This window comes from Pogona vitticeps, chromosome 12, assembly GCF_051106095.1.
Source record: "Pogona vitticeps strain Pit_001003342236 chromosome 12, PviZW2.1, whole genome shotgun sequence".
Taxonomy (NCBI): domain Eukaryota; kingdom Metazoa; phylum Chordata; class Lepidosauria; order Squamata; family Agamidae; genus Pogona; species Pogona vitticeps.
In genome coordinates, this window is record NC_135794.1 from 14408147 (window position 1) to 14431246 (window position 23100).

The window sequence follows — 23100 nt, forward strand, 5'->3', positions numbered from 1 at the left end:
CCCCGTGGCTGGTGGATTGGGTGGCTCTCTCTCATTCGGGGGGGGCAACCCTGACCGCAAAAAGTGGGGTTCGCAGCTTGGGGACACATCTGGACCCGATGCTCACCATGGAAACACAGGTGGCGTTTGACCCACCAAATCAAAAACAATCAATTGTGATAGGCTTCAGAGAAAATTAGTGCACGGCGTATTGGCCGGAGATCCTGTAGGAGATTTCTGTGAGCTTAACTAATGCTGTCCGTGTGGTTCCATTATTTGGCAAGATGTCTGTTCCATGAGTGGGCATTGGGATTACTTTGCCCATGAAGTTGTGGCTCCTGACTCCTAGGCAGTCTTGAAACTCCCAGGTAGCACCAAGGCAATTGTCCTGTTTTTCAAGGAGAAGCACATGGACGGGCGCAGCAGAAGTAGGGAAATCTGTCACTTTCTGTCTTTGGGTTCCCTCTCCCACCATTCGGCCTGGGGAATTCTGAGCGAATTTTCAGAATGACAGTCCAAAAACTCCAAAAGTCCCCATCCCATAATACAAGATCTACTCTTCAGACTTTGCCTTTCTCTCACCCAGAACCCACACGAATGGTCTTTGCTTTTACTTTATGTATTTCCCACTGTAAGAAGATGGTTAGAAGCATGAAGAAAAACAGGGTTGCAGGTCATATAGAGCTATACCCAGTCCAGTCTCCTATAAGACGGCTCTCGGCAAACAGATCTGACTTCATATAACATCTCATTCACTGTATTTAGACTTGGAAACGACTCTCCTGCACTCCTCATTTGTAGTGATTCATGACTTTGTGAATTATTTCATCCCCCCCCCAAGTATATGGGCACTACACACACACACACACACACACACACACACACACACACACACACACACACACACACACACACACACACACACACACACACACACACTTCCCCGCCAAGCGTCTGCACACCACACTGTTACAGCAGTTTCATACTACTTTAACTGCTACGTAACCCTGGGATTTGAAGTTTGAGGAACTATTTAAAATTGACTATTAGAGAGCTGTAGTGCAGTGCTCCCCTAATTACACCACAGAATTCTAAGTACCTCACCAAACTAGGAATCCCTGATTCCATAGAGCAGAGCTATAGCAGTTAAGGTGGCAAAAAAGCCACTGTAATTGAGTAATATAGACAGTGTACCTTTCACAGTGTGATGATCACACTATTCCAAACAGAGGGAGTCCTCAATCAGTAACTGCTGCTCAATTTCAGGAAAAGCAGAATGTTTGAAACACAGATGCTGGCATGCCTAGCTTATCTCAGTCATCTGCAGCCATTTGCTCACACAAAAAACAGGACCAAAATGAAATAAAAAGTCTTGTTTTCTCTACTGATTTGTCTTGTGCAATGTATCTTCCTGTTAAATTTCAATAATGGCCCAAACTCAACTTCAGCCCCAAGGTCAGTAGAAGGAACGAACCAAAGACCTGTCAGGTCAGATTGTTTAAACAGGTCAAAGTCTGCTTCCTGCGGGGGAAGCATCAGGCGGGGGAACACACACACACACACACACACACACACACACACACACACACACACAAAGCCTAGCATCCTGAGCCCCTTCCCCCACACTCCCTTCTCCCCATGAAGGGATCCATATGGCTCCTCTCAAGGAGAGCTTGCTTGTATCACCCCCCCTCGGGTCACATGACAAGTGTGAAGGTTACTAGAGGTTAAATCTGTGGCCAGAGAGAGAGAGCGCGCACAGAGCCAGTCACCACAGTTACAGAACCGCTTCATGGCCATCATAGGCTTTCCAATGCCAGTTGCTAGGGAAGGCTTAGACTTCATCCCCAGCGCGCGCGCACACACACACACACACACCCTTTTGCACACATCTGGCTTAACCAGCGTTCAAGCACCATCCAAGTCCCAGGGAAAAATGACTTCATTATGTTCTCCCACTGGGATTTTAATGTAGTATTAAATAGCAGCTTACCTTCATGTATTACATTTGTATTCCTCCTTTCCATCAGGTGCCATAAAAGAATTATTAAGTCCAAGAGATGGGAAAAATCACTTTTTAAAATTACAGCTCCCAGAATATTACATACAGCATGGCATTCTTGTTTTCTTATAGAAATAAGAATATGGAAGTCAGCATAGCCCCATCCTCTGTGACTGGCAAATGAAGATGGTAAGGGAGGGGGCTAACTGAGGGCATCCCTTAGCCTACTTGGAGGTTTCATCAGTTCATGTCCCTGGTCCAAAAGCAGTGCCAACCACGGCTAAGATAAATCAAACATATGTCTTATCCATAATTACGAGGGGGAAAAAGGTCCTTGCAGCCTGCCTTGGTGAAAGTTTGGCCTACCTTCCTCCCTACTGTGAACCACCCAGGGGAATGTCACCGCTAGCCTGCTTGTCCGGATGAATCCATCAAAGTCTTAAATCCTTTCCCCCAATCTATTGCTCTCTAGTTGTTTTGGACTACAAATCTCATAACCCCCAACCAAACCAGAGGTTTGATGGGAGCAAGCAGTACAGCACATCTGGAGGGCATGAGGTTGGAAGACAAAATAAAGCAGCCCATAAAACTCGTAGCACACAATGAAAACACAGATCTTGAGCAGCTTGTCCTGAGTGACTTTAAAACCAGCAAAAGGGTTATAAACTTGACTTGGCTGACTGAGAGAACGGCAATAACAGTGTGCTGAGAACTTGTTAAAGCCCAACACACTCTTTTCCTGTTCTTTTCCGGTGACTATGATTATTCTATATATAATACATAGGACACACATTCTGAATAACTCCAACTTATGAATTCATTTGACTCTGTTATCTTTCTCACCCCACACCTACATCCCCATCTGTTTCCCCCTCCATTCCCTCTATCCAAGGATAAATGTGGCACCAATAATGCAACCAACCTCCATGGTGCGATCCGCCCATCTTCCACTCTGAACGTTTGTTTTCTCCTTTTCTCTCCTTTTTCTACTTTTTTGACTCATGCAAGCAGTATGCAAACAGGCCTACTATTAAAACACTGAAAATACACAATGCTTAAGGAAAAACACCAAATAAGCAGAACACAGGGCTGTGTGAGAGACAATCCACTAGGCAAAGTCTCTGTCTTGGAAGCACCAGGGTGGAAGATGGGAGCAAAGATGTTCCTGGCCTGACAACGTGCCTCAGGGCTAGTGATAAGTTGTAGTAGAGAGTAATGATACTCCTACCAATTAAGAAAACCAAGAACTTTCCAAAATGCATGAAGCCCAAGGATAAAAAAATTTAGCCTTGCCTCCCTCTTTCTTTCACTTCCATCCTCATTTCACAGTAGAAAAAGACATACAGGGTGGGGAGAACAGATTGACAAGAACATCCACAACTGGCCATTTCTATTGGGATACTCCATATATGGTATTGCCTGGAGCCAGAAAAGCTGTAACCGGGTGCCAAAGTACCTCTCACTTACACTTCTTGCAGACGTCATCTGTTTACTACTTTTATATCTTGCAGATTCTGTTGTGGTACTCTGGCTTATAATGATTAAATCAGTGCTCAGAGTTGAGTTAAAATCCAAATTGTTTTATTCATCCATATGATTAAAGCTGAGAGATAGCAACTTACCACAAGACCACACACTGAGTACACAACTGAGTAAAGACTGGGATCCAGCATTTTGCCCTCCCCTCCACCCCGCCAAAGCAGCGTTGGCAGATTCTACAAATACGTCATAGTTCAGGCTGACCCTTTTGCCAGGAGTGGATGATTAAGGAACTGTCTGTAAGAGACACTTGGCCAGAACTTAAATGATGATCTAATAAGGGACCTCTATTCCAGAATGTGTAGTATTAACTATCCCGTGTCCATATATAAACTACTCTTATCTAGAATATGTTAAATATACATTTATCCTCAGCAGACTGGACTTGGATTATCTGAATTCACTCAAAATCAAACTTCATTAGTTTACTGGGCAACTAATCCAGGTTTGCAAAGTTAAACCTCAGAGGTCCATACTCTTACTCCAGCAAAGAAGGGAGCACAGACAAACCACTCCAGGCTTCCACCCTCTCCTGTCAGGTTCTCAGCTCCCACTGGCCAATATTACTGGTTCCCAGGACTGCCCCACGAGATACTGTGAAGCAGCCCCAATCCAACATTCTAAGCTTCTTTCAAGCTTGGGAGGTGGTGGGTGGTGGAGGAGGGACAGCTGAAATCCTGAACCTGCCTGTCAGGCCTAAATTAAAGGACTCTCAAGAGAAACGTTTTAAAAAATTTCTTCCTGGCCAAACAGACATGAAAAGCATTATCCATTTCTCGTGTAAAAATATTTTAAAAGGTATTTAAAAATACAGAATAAATATTCTGAAACACTCGTTTAGGCTGTGAAATGACAGGGTTTTTTTAATATCAAAGGAAGGTTTACCTGGTTTACTCATGAGTAAGGGGACAACAGCAACAGCTGCAGCATGAGAGGAGAAGATTTGGGTAAAGGTGGAGGAAACAGAAGGGACGTAAACCCCTCCTTTTTTCCTCTGCCTTTTTCTTCAGTTGGGACTCTTCCCTTTTTTACTTCAAAGTACAAAGTGACATCTTTTGGAGCACACGTACACAACATGTTCATAGAGCTTTTGATCTGATATACAGTAGTTTTTTCCCCCTTATCTTGCCTAACTCAAAGAAAAGGTCTGGAAATCGGAATATAACTTTCTAGTATGCATTTTGTGGAGCAAGCATGGCAACATTAGTTTACCTGAGAAGTTAAAAGGTGTGTATGTCTCTCCATTAAAGACATTTGAATGACACAGGGATTACACATCCAAGCTGTTCTCACTTCTGTTTTCTCCCAGGAACCATACACTCATCTTTTGGAATTCTCTAGCACTGGGGAATTCTATACAAGGGAAATTTATGTTGGAATTTTTGTGTAGTGTATTTATATTTAAACTCCCATTTTAAAAAGCCAGGAAATTCAATTCTTAAAAAAAGCAAACTTTGGTTAATGGATGTGGGATATTGTGCTTCGGTATGCACAATTCAAAAAGCCAAGAAATGGATGGATTTTGCTGCACAACATTGAGCTCACATTGTCACCAAGAAAAAAGATGCCAAGCTTTACATAGCAAAGGGCAATTGAATGTTAACTACACCAATGGCAGCAGTTAAGATGGTCTACAAGATAGCCTCTTCTGTTCACTATCATTCATGCTTTTTGAAAAACAGCCCTGAAAATTATTTTGTGTTTGGGTGAGAAGCAGTTAATTGATGAAAAAAAGGAGTGAGCTTCCAGGATTTCCCCCTGTGTCGTGTCTCTCTGTGAGGGTAGAGAGCCCAACAGGATAACCTATAGACCTGTGGTTCCCAACCTTGGGTCCCCAGATGTTCTTGGACTAAAATAGCCAGAAATCTTCACCATCAGCTGTGCTGGCCAGGTTTTCTGGGAGTTGTAGTCCAAGGACATCCAGGGACTCAAAAGTTGGGAACCACTTCTAGACCATTTTGACTGCTGCCGTGGGTGTTGTCAACATTCAGACTGTTGGGTTTTTTTTAATGTAAAGCTTGGCATCTTTTTTCTTGCTGGCAATGCAGGCATGATATTGTGCAGCAATATCAAGCCGTTTCCTGGCTTTCTGAATTGTGGACATAGAAGCACCATCTCCCACATTCATAAATCAAAGTTGTTGTGTTTTTTTAAGAACTGAATTTCCGTGTCATTGGCCATGATGCCTAGGATATTGTGCAAGTTGTATTTCATGGAACCACAGAATAATGGATTTCTAAGGAAGCTATAAATCCACTGAGTTCAACCCCCTGCTCAGTATAGGAATCCAAGTTATATAGGGTAACCTTTACTATCTTTGGCCAGTGACAGGATCTTGGTCTGCCCTTCCCATATTCATGAAATGTTCTGGTGGTGAGGCTTTCTGATTGGTTTATTAGAGGAAGCATAACCACTAAAGAATTCCTTACAGTGGCTTTTGTGGGCAAAATATGGCAGGATGAGGGAGTGTTGCAAGCAGTCACCATTTGCAGTAATACTGATCTTTCCTGATCTTTCAGATATTACTAGTGTTGTAAGTCAGTGGTTCTTAACGTGGGCAATAATGCCCCCCAGGGGGCGATTTCATTTTTCAGGGGGGCGGTAGAATGAAAAGGGGCGGTAGGGGGGCGAAAGAACAGAAGGGGGGCGGTAGGGGGGCGCTGGAGTGAGCTAAACCTGTGAAGGCGACTGCAGCCGCAGTGCTGGCAGTATATCCGGTGCTGGTGCTGCCGCCAGATGATCCAGCTTTTTCTACCTGCCACGTCTCGCCTTTCTCCTTTAGGGGAGCACTGAGTGTGGATCGGGTGGAAGGAAAGGGTCTCTTGGGTCCTCATCCTCGCCCCGTGAAGCGCTGCCTCACACCCGGGTGGTAGGTAGGTAGGTAGGTAGGTAGGTAGGTAGGCAGGCAGGCAGGCAGGCAGGCAGGCAGGCAGGCAGGCAGGCAGGCAGGCAGGTAGGTAGGTAGGTAGGTAGGTAGGTAGGTAGGTAGGTAGGTAGGTAGGTAGGTAGGTAGGTAGGTAGGTAGGTAGGTAGGTAAGATATCATCACCTCAGGGAGGGGGGCGATGATAACTTCCTCAATGGCTCAAGGGGGCGTTTCTTTCAAAAAGGTTAAGAACCACTGTTGTAAGTCACCACTGTTTTAACTCTGCCTCTGCTACTTCAAATGACATGTGCATTTAGAACGGTGTATCTGCAAGCCCTATACAGCAATGACCTCATGAAAATCATGTTGGAGTATGTGTGTTTCTGTGTTTGTCTGCCTGCCTGCGTATCTTCATAAACAATGCTTCCTCTTTCTAATTTAAGCTTCATTTTTCAACCACTGCTTCTTTTTGTGCTTTTCTGAGTAGCGGAAGTGCTGCTAAATTTGCAGTTTCTGTGCCAGCCTCACCTCCTTGCTGATGCTGTAGACAGCAACTTCCACTGTTAGTCAACACGACCAATGGCCATCACGTTTGGGGATACTTGGAATTGTAATGACATAGTATATCTGAAAGACGTGTGAGGAAAGCTATTCTGTACGGAATTGAAGGCCCTTAGAAACTCAGTGTTTCCTCTGCCCTTGGTGAACCTGTGGACACTCTGTATATGAGGTTTCCCCCCCTTTTTTGAAAGCAGCTCAAATTAAGTTACATTGGTAGGAGAGCCAAAGGACACAAAGAGAAATATTTAAAGAGCCCTTAGTTAAATGGATTGAATTCATTTCTACAGAATATAATTATGGGCACCATTCATGATAGCATTATAGGTCTGGATTAAGGAAGAAACTGAGCCTCCTTTCAATGGATTCTACATATCTTCTTGGCAAGTCCGAGGAGAGAGCAACTTTACAATGGCTGCACCTGACAGCTTCCATAAGAGAGGGAACACCAAGCCCTCACCACTTTTGGCTCACAAAAGCCTCTGTCCTATCTTCCCTGCCACCACCAAAGGGCTGTTAGTTTACTGGAAGCATGACTAGCCTGGTGAGAAAAAGTTTGAAGTCTGGTGTAGACAGTAACTACCCACCCTCATTTCTTAACCTGTAGTAGAGTGAAATAAGAAACACAGTCTCTCACCCTGACCTATTCCATAAGAGCTAAGGATAAAGTGCAGAAGAGGCAAACCATGTATAGTGGTGCCCCGCATGACGACGATAATCCATTAAAATCACTGTACAGTGAAATCGTCGTCATGCGAAAAAAAACCCATTGGAATGCACTGAAAACCGGTTAATGTGTTCCAATGGGGAAATACCTCATCGTCCAGTGAAGATCGCCCATAGAGAACCACCGATCAGCTGTTTAAAATTGCTGTTTTGGGAAGTTTCTGTCCGGAAAACAGCCATTTTGCGAAGGGAAGCCAGCCATTTTGCAAAGGGAAGCCATTTTGCGGAGCCGGTAAAATCATCGTTTTGCGAACAAACGGTTCACAAAGCAAGGACCTAATCAACGTAAAGCAAAAATCCCCCATAGGAAACATCATTTTGCGATTGCAATTGCGATCGCAAAAAATCATCGTCAAGTGATTTCGTCGTTTAGCGGGGTAAGTGTCTAGCAGGGCACCACTGTATACTGCTATCACTGGAGGGAATACAAAATATAAGCGTAACAAACAAACATTAGTGATTTGGACTGGTGAGCAGTAAATGGCAATTAGTGGACTAGATGGTGGAGCACCTCCCCCTAAAACTGAGGGTAAGGCTCCACTCTTGGTTAGCAGTGGAGGGGCTAAGTTTGCAGTTTTAAAAAAAAGACAGTGTTCAGAACAGAACTCTCTACAGGAGAATGGTGAATAAAATGGCAAATGCAGTTCAGTGCAAGCAATGCTGATGGATAAACTGCTGATAAGTAGCTATGCTTGAGAATTTCATTCTAAGCACACCAGCCTGACTCATCTTTCCTGGACAAACATGTCCATAGGAATGTCATTATCTGTTGGTACTTGAACGCCTACCAATTTTGCAAAGTGGATTTGATTTAAATTAAGTCAATTTAAATCATGATTTAAATCACTAGTCAGTAAGACTCGATTTAAATGTAAAGACTTATTCTTACTGGTAGATATAATCTTTATTTGCACCCAGATTAAGATTTCATTTTTAGAATAATAACCTGTCAGATTAGTAAAACAGCTATATTAGGACTGATTTTAGTTTAATAGGTTAATCACGCATATTTAGAAAACTACTTAAATTGTTTTATTTAACTAAAAAAAATTCATATTAATTGTATTTGCTTTAACATCAATGTTTACTAACAGAAGTGGTTAAACAAAATATCTTTTTAAAAAACAAAAAACACATCAAGCTATGTGCAAAAAGATCCCAAGGTTTGCAAATGGCTCAGAAACTTTCACTTTCCTTTTTGCTGTTTGCCTCTCCCTTCTCAGACTTAAAGCCTAGCATAGATGTACATTTCACTCCAAACAATCTTTAAACCTAGCATTTAAGGCAATGTGTTCATTATTTGTACACAGATTTACAGAACTACAATGGGAATAAGGTCTTTTCCTGACCTTTGTTTATTTTATACGATTTTTACTATGAAAAAAAATGCATAATATCTGTTTGGAAAGGAAACCACAAGGCCTATGTTATCAATGTGGTACAAGCAACACAAAAATCTAGCCTATACTAAAATTCTTCTATTCAAAGGGAGGTCAGTACATTCCAGCTGCACTAAGATTGATTGTTTCAGGCCAAATCCCTTAGTCAGCTCTTGTATGGGGCCCAATTGGGCCCCTATTCTTCTTCTTCATTTATCCAGTTAGAAGTAGTTCAATCTAAATTTGTGAGGGCTACCTTACAAGTTCCAAGAGGGGTATCCAACGCAGCCCTCAGGCTTGAAGTGGGCTACCTGAAGGTTGAAGCCAGAGCTTGGCTGGCCATTTTTAACTTTTGGCTAAAACTAACCTTTCAACCAACTGGACTGACTTCACTGGTATTACAGGATAACCATCAGTCACATTGGAAAAGAGCAATATACAGTACCATAAAATCAACAGATACAGCTATTCAGTAGAAAGTATCCAACAAATGGGATACGTTAAGGCCAAGAATAATCTTAAGCAAAGTATTATTGAGACAGAAAGGCAGCAGGACCTTGGTATTATCAGAAATAGGTTTATACTTGACAACGCAATGCTCCCACCGAAACCGGCAAAATATCTCTACTTACCCCTAACACCTAAACAACGCAAAGCTCTTACTCTGGCCCGCTTCAATGCACTTTCGTCAGCAGTCCAGGAATGGAAGTATAACAACACCCCTTAACACTCAGCGTTTATCCCCCTGTAACTCTGGTGAGATTGAATCTATCTCCCATGTGTTACTTCATTGTGCTTTTTACTCTGACATTTGAGAAGTCCTTGTTAACCCTTACATAAGGGCATTTCCTGGACGATCAGAGGCACATTACACAGGCCCTGGCAGATATACTGGGCTAAACCAAAATTCAGATATGCTGACAAAAGTAGCTAAATTCTGTGCTGCTGCAATTAAAATCGTGAATTTTTATTTATTTCTTTATTTGATTTAAACCCCGCCTATCTAGCCCGCCGGACCACTCCAGGTGAAGGAAAGGTTCCACCTAAAGCGCAGCTAAAGAATCTGTAAATTGGTGTATACCAATTTGCTGTAATGATCACACGGGCTCCACGAGCTTCAAAGTAACAATTTTGGCATTCTATGCAAGCTGCAATAGCCCATAGATAAGGCCTATGATAGGGAGGTAGGAGATATTTAGTAAGATGTATATATGTATATAGATGTTTTTAGTGCTTTGGTGTTTTTAGTATTTTTAATGTTTTTAGATTGTTTTTATGTCTCCTAATTTAAATAATGTACAGTATCTTACTTTTGCTGGTCAGTGACCGTAATAAACATTATTATTATTATTATTATTATTATTATTATTATTATTATTATTATTATTATTATTATTATTATTATTATTATTATTATTATTATTATTATTATTATTATTATTATTATTATTATTATTATTATTTCTCAACTATCTAATTGGTTAAAGACTTCTGGAGAACTCAAAGTATTGCAGATGTTATTAATTTATTACTGATTACAATAAAGATACTGTCCACAGTGGAGTCTGGGTTTTCTTCTTTTCTTATTGAATAACATGATGACTTGTCTTTTTTAGAGGAAAAAGGCGCCTCACAGAGGAAGGAAAGCTACATATCGAGCATATTTTCTTGTTTCATCGTTTAGTCGTGTTCGACTCTTCGTGACCCCATGGACCAGAGCACACCAGGCCCTCCTATCTTCCACTGCCTCCCAGAGTTGGGTCAAATTCATGTTGGTAGCTTCGGTGACACTGTCCAACCATCTCATCCTCGGTCGTCCCCTTCTCCTCTTGCCCTCACACTTTCCCAACATCAAGGTCTTTTCCAAGGGGTCTTCTCTTCTCATGAGATGGCCAAAGTACTGGAGCCTCAGCTTCAGGATCTGTCCTTCCAGTGAGCACTCAGGGTTGATTTCCTTCAAAATGGATAGGTTTGTTCTCCTTGCAGTCCAGAGGACTCTCAAGAGCCTCCTCCAGCACCACAATTCAAAGGCATAAATTCTTCGGCGGTCTGCTTTCTTTAAGGTCCAGCTCTCACTTCCATACATCACGACAGGAAAAACCATAGCTTTGACTATTCGGACTTTTGTTGGCAAGGTGATGTCTCTGCTTTTTAAGATGCTGTCAAGGTTTGTCATCGCTTTCCTCCCAAAAAGCAGGCGTCTTTTAATTTCGTGCCTGCTGTCTCCATCTGCAGTGATCATGGAGTCCAAGAAAGTAAAATCTGTCACTGCTTCCATATCTTCCCCTTCAATTTCCCAGGAGGTGATGGGACCAGTGGCCATGATATTAGTTTTTTTGATGTTGAGCTTCAGACCATTTTTGGCGCTCTCCTCTTTCACCCTCATTACAAGGTTCTTTAATTCCTCCTCACTTTCTGCCATCAGAGTGGTATCATCTGCATATCGGAGGTTGTTGATATTTCTTCCGGCAATCTTAATTACGGCTTGGGATTCCTCCAGTCCAGCCTTCCGCATGATGTATTCTGCATATAAGTTAAATAAGCAGGGGGACAATATACAGCCTTGTCATACTCCTTTCCCAATTTTGAACCAATCAGTTGTTCCATATCCAGTTCTAACTGTTGCTTCCTGTCCCACGTATAGGTTTCTCAGGACTTCTGGGAGTTCTCGGTCCACATACTGCTGAAGCCTACCTTGGAGGATTTTGAGCATAACCTTGCTAGCGTGTGAAATGAGTGCAATTGTACAGTAGTTGGAGCATTCTTTGGCACTGCCTTTCTTTGGGATTGGGATGTAGACTGATCTTTTCCAATCCTCTGGCCACTGCTGAGTTTTCCAAACTTGCTGGCATATTGAATGTAGCACCTTAACAGCATCATCTTTTAAGATTTTAAATAGTTCAACTGGAATGCCATCACCTCCACTGGCCTTGTTGTTAGCCAGGCTTTCTAAGGCCCACTTGGCTTCACTCTCCAGAATGTCTGGCTTTAACCATATACAATCCTACACTTTATGACTTTCAACCAGCAGTCCCTGGGAATCTATTGTGTTCCAAAGTCTGCAGCACTTTCACAAGAACTACTAGTACTCATGGTTCAGGGGAGAAAACCACAGCAGTTAAACCGGCCTGAAACAGTTTTGTGCAGCAAAGTCTCCCCGTACTCAATGGGACCAGCTCCCAAACAACTATACCTAGGGCTGCAATCCAAACAAATCCTAACGGGCATGGTAAACGTGGCAACTCTGGATCAATTCTACCTCTGCCCATACTGCCATAATTCCACCAAACAACTGTCACCTCATTGATTACTGGGTCGTATGGTGAGTATAATGGATGACCTCCTACCTCATTCATTTATCTATTTAAAATACTTTGATTTCATGTAACATAGGTACAGTTACAACTGGAAGTCTTCCTGAAGAGGACGTCTGTTGGACTAATCACTACCCGAGGTCTTGGATGACCACAAGACAGACAATCTGAGTGGAGCAGAAAAAGCCTTTGCACACAGTCTTCAGATCATTAAAGGAAATGCAACAAACTAAAATTAAAACAGAGCTGGGGGGGAAATGGGCATTTGGGGAATGACGGAATATTTTTGTGATGGAAATAATAACCCAAGGCAAGCCTCACCTATGTTACTGATAGAGAGGCGCAGCAACCTGTATAAATAACTTCTTTTCCACTAATCCCCAAATATGCAGCTACCAGGAGCATGGTCACTTCCACCAGTCACACACATTCACTGAAGACATACTGCATAACAGAAGATGAACCCTAATAGATTGGATAAAAGAGATTCTGGCCCATTCAGAATCTCCTTCTACTTTACAGTGTTTCTACCAACCATCTGTTTTTTTTTAGATAATACTGTTTCTTATCAGGCGCTCAACCAAAGCAAGCATATCATCAACAGAATGTCACAAAGACCTACTACAATCCAGGCACAGCGTGACTGATCCCAGTAGTTACACTCAGTTGACAAACCTCTTTATATGTTGTTATGAAATTGTATCCCATGACAACTCATGAATCTAACAAGGTGGGTTAACTATCACTGAACGAAGTGCACAAGACACAAACTTGATGTTGACCAGAAACAAATGGAGACTGCAAAGATTAAAAAGCAACATACAGTAATTTGTGGTAAAATAAAGAACGCTGCTAATTCAAGATGTATGGTAGATATCTCAACCGGAGAAATACATTGACAAAAGGAAACTTCTGAGTTGTACTAAATTTCAGTTTAACTTCATATTTTGTTTTACAAACAGAGAGAAAAAGCAACATTTAATGCTTATTTCTTAGTAACTTATTATGTGTATTGCCACTTCTTCCATATTTAAAAAAAACAGTAATAGATTTTATTACTATCTTTTTAGAATACATAATAGAACACACACTTTTAGGCAGCCTGCAAAGCATACACTACATGGGTCTCAGATGCATGGAGCACAGCTTGCAGTGTCTGATTTTCAATATTTTCATTCAGTCAAAACAAGGAGGGACAAGCTGCTGGCTTCTGTCTGATGCAGCATTTGTCTAAAGATCCCTGTGTTTAATATAAAAAGATACCTGCTGCAACTAAACTCACCTTTTGCAACCCAAAGAAGTTATCTAAAGCATACTGCCTTATGATTTGCTCATTCTGTATTAAACTGATTCTCTGAGCCATCAGGATATCAACATCATTTAACACTGCTTACTGTTGTCATTACAATTATTGTTACAGTTTTCTCACTATAACTATTAACCGAGTCTATGGCTAACATTTTTAGATGCTATACAGTACAGAGATTAAAACTCAATGCAATCACTGCGTACAAGCTCACAAGACAATCTTGGAGATGAATGTGGGACGGTAAAGTGAAAACAGTTGTATTTTTCATAGGTGTGCCATTTACAGCAGTGTAAATTTAGCTGCATCAGCTGCAGTGGCAGATTTGGCAGCCACCACAAAACCAGTGCACAAAAGTTACAGCAGACAATGCACCCCATCCCCATTCCAAGAGACAGTACATAAAAAATGTGCAATACACATCAATAGACTGAAGAAGCAAAATGTTCTAGCTACTTTCAAACAATCAACTAATCCTACACCCAACGCTAGAACAGGGAGTTGACACTACAGCAAAAGAAGACTGGCTGGGAGCAGTATGAAGTCGCAGTCCTCCTGCCTCTGCCCTTAGCTAGAACAGAGCATGCATCCATGGCATGTACCAAAACAGAAACTGTAAATATTGCTTTTCTGGACTGACCCAAATGGCGGGGGTATTCTGGCAGTAAGGTAAAGGTAAAGGTCCCCCTTGACAATTTTTGTCCAGTCGTGTTCGACTCTTGGGAGCGGTGCTCATCCCCGTTTCCAAGCCACAGAGCCAGCGTTTTGTCCGAAGACAATCTTCTGTGGTCACATGGCCAGTGCGACTTAGACACGGAACGCTGTTACCTTCCCACCGAGGTGGTCCCTATTTATCTACTTGCATTGGCATGCTTTCGAATCGCTAGGTTGGCGGGAGCTGGGACAAGCGACGGGCGCTCACTCTGTCGCGTGGATTCAATCTTACGATGGCTTGGTCTTCTGACCCTGCAGCACAGGCTTCTGCGGTTTAGCCCGCAGCGCCACCATGTCCCATTCTGGCATTACTAGTCCAAAAAAGGTAACCTTCCCCATTTCTGGCAGAGGGACATGCCCTCTCTAGGTTGGCTGCAAATATGTCCTGGTCTCACAACATCTTGAGGTTATATGCTTTCAACAGAATGGGGTACATGGAAGGAGTTTCCCCAAAGAATATGAGAGCTGAGAAGACATTCAGGTAGCTCCTGGGCAGTAGCAATACCTTGTTGGCTAATTTTTCAACTCCAGAAGCACCATTGGACTGCTTCTAACACAAATGAAGAAGCAGCAGTATCATCGGATCCAGACCAGTGGCTTTCCTGTGTTTTAAGCACACTTCCACAAATGACCTAGCACTGCTTTTACTTCTGATCTATGAAGGGAATTTTCCTTCCACTCTGCATTCCCAGGCCAACGTAGATCAAGGGGGAAAGGGGCCATGTGACCCTCCAGTTGCTGTTGGACTCAAAACTGCTCTTCATCCTTCACCACTGGCATCTGTATAGCCATATTTCCCCTATCCAAGCCTAAATATACAAGGCTCTTGGGTGCATTTTTCTTTAAAATGTGTGTTTTGTTAAGCACCTGTCAAGTATACTTCAACTACTGTAATTATAAAGTCTTCCTTACAGTGTGCATTGCACAAGCTAAAACTAAAGGCTTTTGCAAGACTTTAAAAAGCCTGGAGCTACAGAAAATGATTGCACAGTAAACAAGGCTTGCTCAGGCAAGTTGGGTGTCTTCAGGGCAGGAATCTCTGCCATTACTTAAGGAATACCAACACATACCTCTGTCCTAAATTTACCCAGAAACAGAGTACTGGAAACATTCCCCTCCCCCATTAACCACAGATTCCTGCAGGAACAGAAGAAGCAAGTTTTGCTTTTCACTATATTTTATTTTTAAAATCAGACGTTGCTGCCACTGTTGTGAAGACCATGAGCATGGCTAGAAAAGAGAAGGCCTCTGAATGCCTGTGGTATTCAGGCTAAAATTATACAAATTTTTCATCAAACTACAATCTTGTGACCTCCGGCAGAGTTTTTATGTAATGTTGAGTCGGCAAACCCTATATTCCTATCAGAAAAAGAACAGGCATCCAACTCTGCATCTTGAGCCAAAAAGTCCTTAGACAGCCCAGCCACCCAATCCAGTCTACATGACGATCACAGGCTTATCCCTCTGCCCCTTCACAGAACTCCCATTGGGGCTGTCAGTGGTCACATCTGAGGGCATCTTTTGAAACCACAGCCTGGTTTCCTTTTGGGCATTTAGCACGTGGCCTTGACCACTTTGCTTTTTTATCCTCTGACCAGCCCTGAGAGATACAAGACCCAAGAGTTCAGCAGTTAAAGTTTTTGGGGAAATCAAACCAAAGTGCCAGAGGAGATTTAGTTCATATCCTCATAGTTGCTCTTACAATGACCTGCAAAAGTTTCTTTGCCAGCTGTATCTTGAAAGTTCAGGGTGATTGGGAACTGCATGGAAAAAAAATTAGGAATAACACTGCTAAATTAAGAAACATTACCATATGTTCCTCCCTTAGAAAGAATTCCATTAAATGGGAAAGGACCTTATTCCAGCAGTGTGTAGCAAGGCAGGTTTCCAAGGGCTAATGGTCAATATTATTTGTATTTCACAGCAAGGACTGCTCTCAAGTGCCAAAGGGTCCTATCAATTAAGCCATGACTCAAAAGCCCAAATACTCAGCAAAAAACAATGCCTGACTCAGCCCTTATAAAAGCTTCCCCTGCATCACTGATGGGAAGTTCTCTTCCCATCAGTGAATCATTTAACAAACAAATATTAGGAAGCTTTTTCAGTCCCAGGGCTTCCCCGATTTAGAGCTATAGGCTTTATCATGCATGCATGGTTTCTGACAGACAAGCCTTCTGGGCAAAGTGTTCTCCAAGCCACACCTAAGTGCTACTTGTAGTAGGAGTGTGCACATATCTCTATGTCTGCAGGGTGAAATAGAACACCAAATGGGCCTGTTTCTTATACACAGCAAAACTGACAAGGAAAAGGTAATGGATCGTCTGCGCAGGATTCAGCATTCATTCAGGAAAATCAAAAACTACAAAAGGCGGCATCTCTCATGACAGAGACATTATTAATGGATATGGCCGGTGAAGTTTATAACTCCCTCACTGAACACATTTTATCAAATACCTCTCTTCACAACTTCCAATCCATCCTCAAGCCGTCCCATTTATGTCTAGCTTTGTTTATTAATTTATTTATCACATTTATAGCTTCCCTTTCCTCCCATGAACTCATAGTGGTCTGTTTGCTTCTGGCTCTTCCCACTTCTTCTGTACAACAACTCTATAAGTTAGATCAGGCTGAAAGGCTGGCTCATGACCATTTAGGGAGGCTCACAGCATTACAATTGACCACATATATCCTTCATAGCCTCATATATCTCTTCCCATCTTCTAATGCTTTCCCATTGTCTGTTTTAGATTCTAATGCTCCACATTCAGAAAATGTTGTACGTAAAACTCTGTAAACCATCACATACTCCAACAGCAGATATAAACAGCAAAATTCAATAAATATCTAACAGTTTTGTATGTGTTTTTTTTTTAAAATCTTGGTTATTTCAAGGGCAATAATGGTAGGTTATCCTATTTTAAGATGTCTCTACAGGGCTGTAGGATGGGAACAAGTATATACATTCTGACTCATGTTGTGATTTTAGAGCCATACATTTGTTTGTGAGGAACACCTCAGAATGAAGTCTGAAGAGGTGGGTCTTGTGTGTCTGCAGAAGAATCTGACTGCGCACAGCACTTTCTGCAGAAAAAGCAGGATCATAACTAGGACAGAGCAACCAGAGCTTTTCCTCAGGGTGCTGAAATTTATATGGGTGCAAAAATTCTCAGCGAATACCTATTTCCTTCTTGTTGTGGGTCATCCTACAGTACAAGACTGACATCCCTGCCTCTTTATACAAAGCCATATAGAGGTTGGCACCTACAAGTCCCACCCCTCTTTCCCCACCACACCCCAAGGTCAAGTCTCTGCATGCCCCTCCCTCCTCTCCCCAACCCCGTTCCTTCATCTATCTATCTATCTATCGTCCCAGGCCTGGCTCAGCAGGGCTGCTATGGGCAGGCCTGCAGCATTATGACCGCAGGAGACAAGAGTTCCATGGCAGAGCAGGGAAGGTGGCCCAGCACCCCTGCCTTGCCAGGGATGTGGCAGTGAGTAATGGAACAATAAGAGGAGGAAGAGGCTTGCCGGCTTACCTGCCTGCCTGTTCTCTGCTCAACCTCTGGGCAAGAGGGTCACTAGCAAAGGTGACCAAGGAACTGTGGGAGCTGCAGGTAAGAGATACAGGCTAGGCACACTTGATGCTGGTGGCCTTGGGGGCCAAAACTGTTGTGTCACGGTCAAAAACCAACAAGCTCGACTCTTGCTAGAGCATTTCCCCAACTATAACAGTAATTTTGCTTTTTTAAAAAGGAAACAAATAAAAATAAAGGAAACACATGAATATTCAACTAGGAGTATGTACCACACAATTTAATGGGCATTCAGTTTTGCCGATTTATTTAACTCAGAACATTTCTATACTACTTTTCGTTTTAAATATCCACAGAATGGCTTACGATGAAAGCAAGAGTCAATGGAAGCAACTGCTCAAAACAATAAAACAAGGATAAAGCAATAAAATAACTCGTTAAGTATATCGTATGTATTGTGAAGCCATGCTCAGTCTAGGGGTGCAGCAGAGGAAAAGAATCGAGGACAGCTCTCATTTTCAGGAGGCTCTGTGTTTGACTTCTCAATTAATATACTGTCCAATAAGCCTCATGCCGATCTCTGATATCTGAATTGCCACTGGTGATCTGCCCTATGTAGTGGTGCCTCGGCTTAACAACCACAATCCGTTCCAGAAGATGGACGTAACTCAAAACGGTCATATGGTTGAAGCACCATTTCCCATAGGAATGCACTGAAATGCAATTAATCCATTCCGGCCAAAGAAAAAAAATCACACAAAAAAAACCACTGCAAGACTCATTGGAAAAGCAATTAATCCCTTCCAGCTGAAAGGGGGGGGGCGGAGAAAAGCAATCAAGCGTGCAAGACCCATTGGAAATAAACAGAAAACAAACGGAGCAGATCAGAAATGCACAGAGAACATAGGGAACAGTTAGAAATGTGAATTTCCTGCCTTTCCCCCCTGCCTTTTTCTGTTTGTAAGTGGAAGCTCCGGTCAGAAGTACAAGCAAAATTTTGTGGCTGGAGCTGGACATAACTTGAAATGGTCATGAGTAGGGACGTTCGTAAGTTGAGGCACCACTGTACATAGAAAAGAAAGCGAATCAAATTAAATGAAGGAAGGATCTCCATCTGTTAATATAAAAACTTTTTCCAGCTTCAAGAGCAATATAGCCAATAACAATTTAACCCAAGCTATTTTTAAAAAACAAAAAATAAAATTCCCAACGTTCTATCCTGTTTTGCAGCAACCATCATAACCACAGTTTTTAAAGCAAGGATTTAAAACAAGAAACTGCAAAACTGAAATTTCAAACCACAACATTCAAAATCTTGATTTAACAATCTGACTGTAAGACTGGCTATCCAGAATAGCAACACACTTGGGCAGACAAAAAGAGGGAATGGAACAGAGTGCACAAGTTTTTAAAAAATGAATTCATGCAAGTGGGTAAGAATTTACTGGAAATGGGATACCTTTTGCCCAGAAAACTAATTAAAGATGAAGGGAGGGGGAGAGAGGAGTTGAGTTTCACTCTTCTTGGCTTCACATCATGTTCCACATGTGCAACAGCTGTACTCGTCTATAGAGAAGTATTCATGGTATGTAATAAGCATGAACCACTGCTTGTCAATAAAGAAGCATTTTGCAGTAGGGTCATACTCAACAGACTAAAGTGAGAGTTTTAAGCCTCAACCTGGAACATTGGAATGAATAAAACTGCTAGGTTCCACCTCCCTTATGACCATGAAGCTCAATGGTTGGCGCTAGGGGCAGTCAGCCTCCCTTCTTTCTCTCCTGACATTTAACTTGCAGGAAAAACAAAGTGGAAAAATCCCATGCATATCCCCCTCAACCCCCTGGAGGTGAGACAAGAGATAAACAGAATAAGATGGATAAATAAACAATGTAGAGGACATCAGAAGAAAGCCAGCCAGCCTTCTTCAACCCTCCACATCTATTAGATAACTATTACAAAGGCCCAAGCAAGGATGGTCATGCCAGCTGAGGCTAAGAGTGGCAGGTTGGAGAAGGCTACCCAAGATTACGCAGCTTCAACTCCAGAAATGAACACAACGGTGCAATTTATAAGCAACCCATTAAAGTCATCTGTGTTGTCTAAAGGTGGAAACACAGGAACACAGAGAGGAATGCATAAATATTAAAGGAAACGGTGAAGGTTTACCATTAAACATCTGTGGAATGCAAACGCATGCCAAGGGGTGGCACATACCTAACGACAGAAATGATGTCTTCAATGAAAATTCAAAATCAGCTGATTTGCCACCATTTAAAGACTCTTAGAACACTGTTTCTGGAAACAAAACAATATTACAGCCAGTTCACACGGTTGCTAATCTTTCGCCTAAGCACAATATGGGCTCATCTGGTTTCCTTTTAATGGACTGTTTTTATAGCACCATGGACTTTGCCAATGGTTTGCAATTACTTAGTTTGGATAATCAGAGCTAAAAGGTGCCTGAACCCTTGGTTCTCTTTTTGGCAAGGTGCAATTAAACCAAGAAGTCTTTAATTAACTAGAGGTTCTCATTTTGTCTAGCCCAGCTAACTGGATCTTGGTTGGTTTTAGATGCCAGCTTGTTCCAGAACTAATAACCACCATTTGCTGAGTTGGAAGAAACAAGAAACTCATGTAAATTACAGCCTTCCCAGTTTAATGAGTCTCAACATAAAACAAGGAACCAAAAGCACTACTAGTGTGCAGGGGCCGAAAGCTTACTACGCATGTTGTACAATCAGTAGCTGGCTATCTGCCACCCCAACCGTCCAAACAACCGTACCTCCCTCTCAGGAATTATACCACAAAGTTTATGCAAAGGATCAAGAACTCAGGCTGAAAGAGGAGAACGTGTTACATTTCTCTGACTACATATCCCACACTGCTTCAACTCCATCACACGCCACCCCTTAAATTTCAAAAATACAGGGTTACATATCTCTTCTCCAATTAGCTCAGAATGTTGAGTCTCTCATGGGTCTCTTTGCCCGACTTTCAGCTTTATCTCGAACCTCGCTGTACCGGTCTTCAGAAAAACACACTCATAGCACTTAGAGAAACACATTCCAACGTCTCTCAAATCATCTCCACACAGAATGTGCCTGACTGCATCTTAACATTTCTCTGACTACATATCCCACACTGCTTCAACTCCATCACACCGCTTATCATCAGTTCCTGCAAATTCATCAAAAGGATGATGTAAGAAACGTAGGATTGAATCCCGGATTTAGTTATACTTTGGGTAGACCTGCCAAAGTTGATGGGACCGAAGCTATTAACAGATACCTCCCATTGGCAAGATATAAATTACATGCATCTATGCTATCTGCTGGCTGGATAGCTCAGTGAGTGGAGCCAGGACTCAGAAGTTGACTTCCCACTGAAACTCCAAGAGAAGAGTCAACATGTATAGCCTTGGGCAAGCTACACAATCCCAAACTACCACTAAAAGATGGGTTTGGCAAACTACTGTACTTATGAGTACCTTATGCCTAGGTCAGTATAAATCAGAATTGACTTGACATAATTATTACTAATCTTCACTATAGTTATAGCAGTTCGATACCATTTTAGCTCTTACAGCTTCATCCTACAGAATCCTGCAATTTGGATAATTTGGTGAAATACCTGTACTAAAGAGCTGTAGTACACACACACCTCAACTATAACAGCAAATTTCTAAACTCTCCATGCAACTTTAAGTCCCCAGATTCCATAGGAAATCTCCTGGCAGTTAAAGTGGCGTCAAATAAACAAATGCACATTGGGACAAAATATGAATCTAACTCAACCACTGTAGGGCAGCATGTCCATCAGCTAAAGGGCCATTTTCTCTCTTCAGGCTCATCTATTTGCAGTTTTGTCATATGCTAATCTGCTCTGGTCCTTTGTATCACAGTGGCGTTATGGCCAGAGAATGAAGGGACGACACCTTCACCAAACCATAGCAGAAGAATTTATTTCAACAGTTCACACAATTGGAAAAAGTTCATGTGGAACATTTACCTAAAGGAAAAATGGCTTTTGTGTCACGTACAGACTACATGGAAGCTGAAGGCTAACCTTGTACCTGTCAACCTCCTCCAATTTGTGGATGACATTAACTTAATATGCAGTTCTTCCACAAAATGTTGGGCTGCAGCAGAAGGAAACAGAACTCACAACCATCAATGTTAAGAGTTTATAAAGCTACATTACAAAATGTGCACAATTTGTTACAAAGTTTTGTTACAAAGAGGTAAATGTATTTTTTAAAATGAGACTTTTTTTCTTTACACACCACAAGTGTCTTGACAACAGTAAGTTGCATGTAACACTTCCTCAAGTATGTTAATTTGCATGCCTTCTTGATCTCATTCCAAATGGTAAGTGGAAGTCACCATTAAAGAGAAGAATGCCACAGAGGTGCCCAGAGAAGCAACACACACCATTGGGATGGTCAAAAGCAAAAGTATGCATGTCAGCCTTAAGAAGTCCTCAGCCCCTATGAGGGTAATACTTTTATGAGTACGCAAGATTTACAAAGCTATCACAAAGGTTGTAAAATAGTAGGCAAATATCTTCTCTGTTCGCAAGAACTGGAGCACCTGAAAGCTTACAAATTATTTTGAGACTTCTAAATTGGATTAACCAACATTCTGCCCTTGTTGTAGCTGTAACAATGCAGGACCCCTACATTTACCACCAGCCCAGAACAGAACCAGAATTGAATGGGGTTGTCATGCTGGCTGGGGGCTTCTGGAAACTAAAGAATTGCATACTTCTGAAGTACCAGCTAGTAGGAAATGACAGGGAAATGAAGGCCACTGTGCTCAAATCCTACCAGTGGGCTTCCCTGTAGCACCCAGCTGGTCACAGTGGGGGGAATGGGGAAGGTTACTAGATTAGAGATGAGTCTTTGCCATCATCCAGCAAAACTCTTAGGCCTTTCCTCTGAGATCCTAGAAAACTTCTGCTAATCAGGAAAGACATCGTTGGACTAGATCTGTCAGTAGTCCAGTTCTGCATAATGTAGTTTTGCAGGTTCATTTGAACTCATCTTATAGAGAAAAATCAGTGTCTCTATAACTCTGCCAAATCAGTGTCTCTAACTCTGCCTTTCCCAACCTGGTATGTGAAAAAAAATCTCCTTTATCACTTACAAGGCCTCCTAGCTTCAATTCACTTTAGTTTACAACAG

The 23100-nt window shown here is 42.0% G+C and overlaps 1 protein-coding gene and 1 long non-coding RNA gene across 4 annotated transcripts in view; one reads left to right on the plus strand and one right to left on the minus strand.

Moving 5' to 3' along the window:
* Positions 1 to 23100, minus strand: part of SMAD3 (SMAD family member 3) — a 69361-nt gene that overhangs the window by 36858 nt on the left and 9403 nt on the right. Inside the window, exon 1 of one of the 3 annotated variants that reach the window (XM_072981832.2) lies at positions 1174 to 6018. The exons of the other annotated variants lie outside the window; for them this stretch is intronic. The gene's annotated coding sequence lies outside the window, so the exon portion shown is untranslated. Of the gene's footprint in view, positions 1 to 1173; positions 6019 to 23100 lie in introns of those variants that run through there. 3 annotated transcript variants of the gene reach the window in all.
* Positions 6184 to 20797, plus strand: LOC144584553 (uncharacterized). The gene is made up of 2 exons (XR_013538879.1): positions 6184 to 6389; positions 6506 to 20797. It is a non-coding gene; the product is annotated as an uncharacterized LOC144584553 (long non-coding RNA).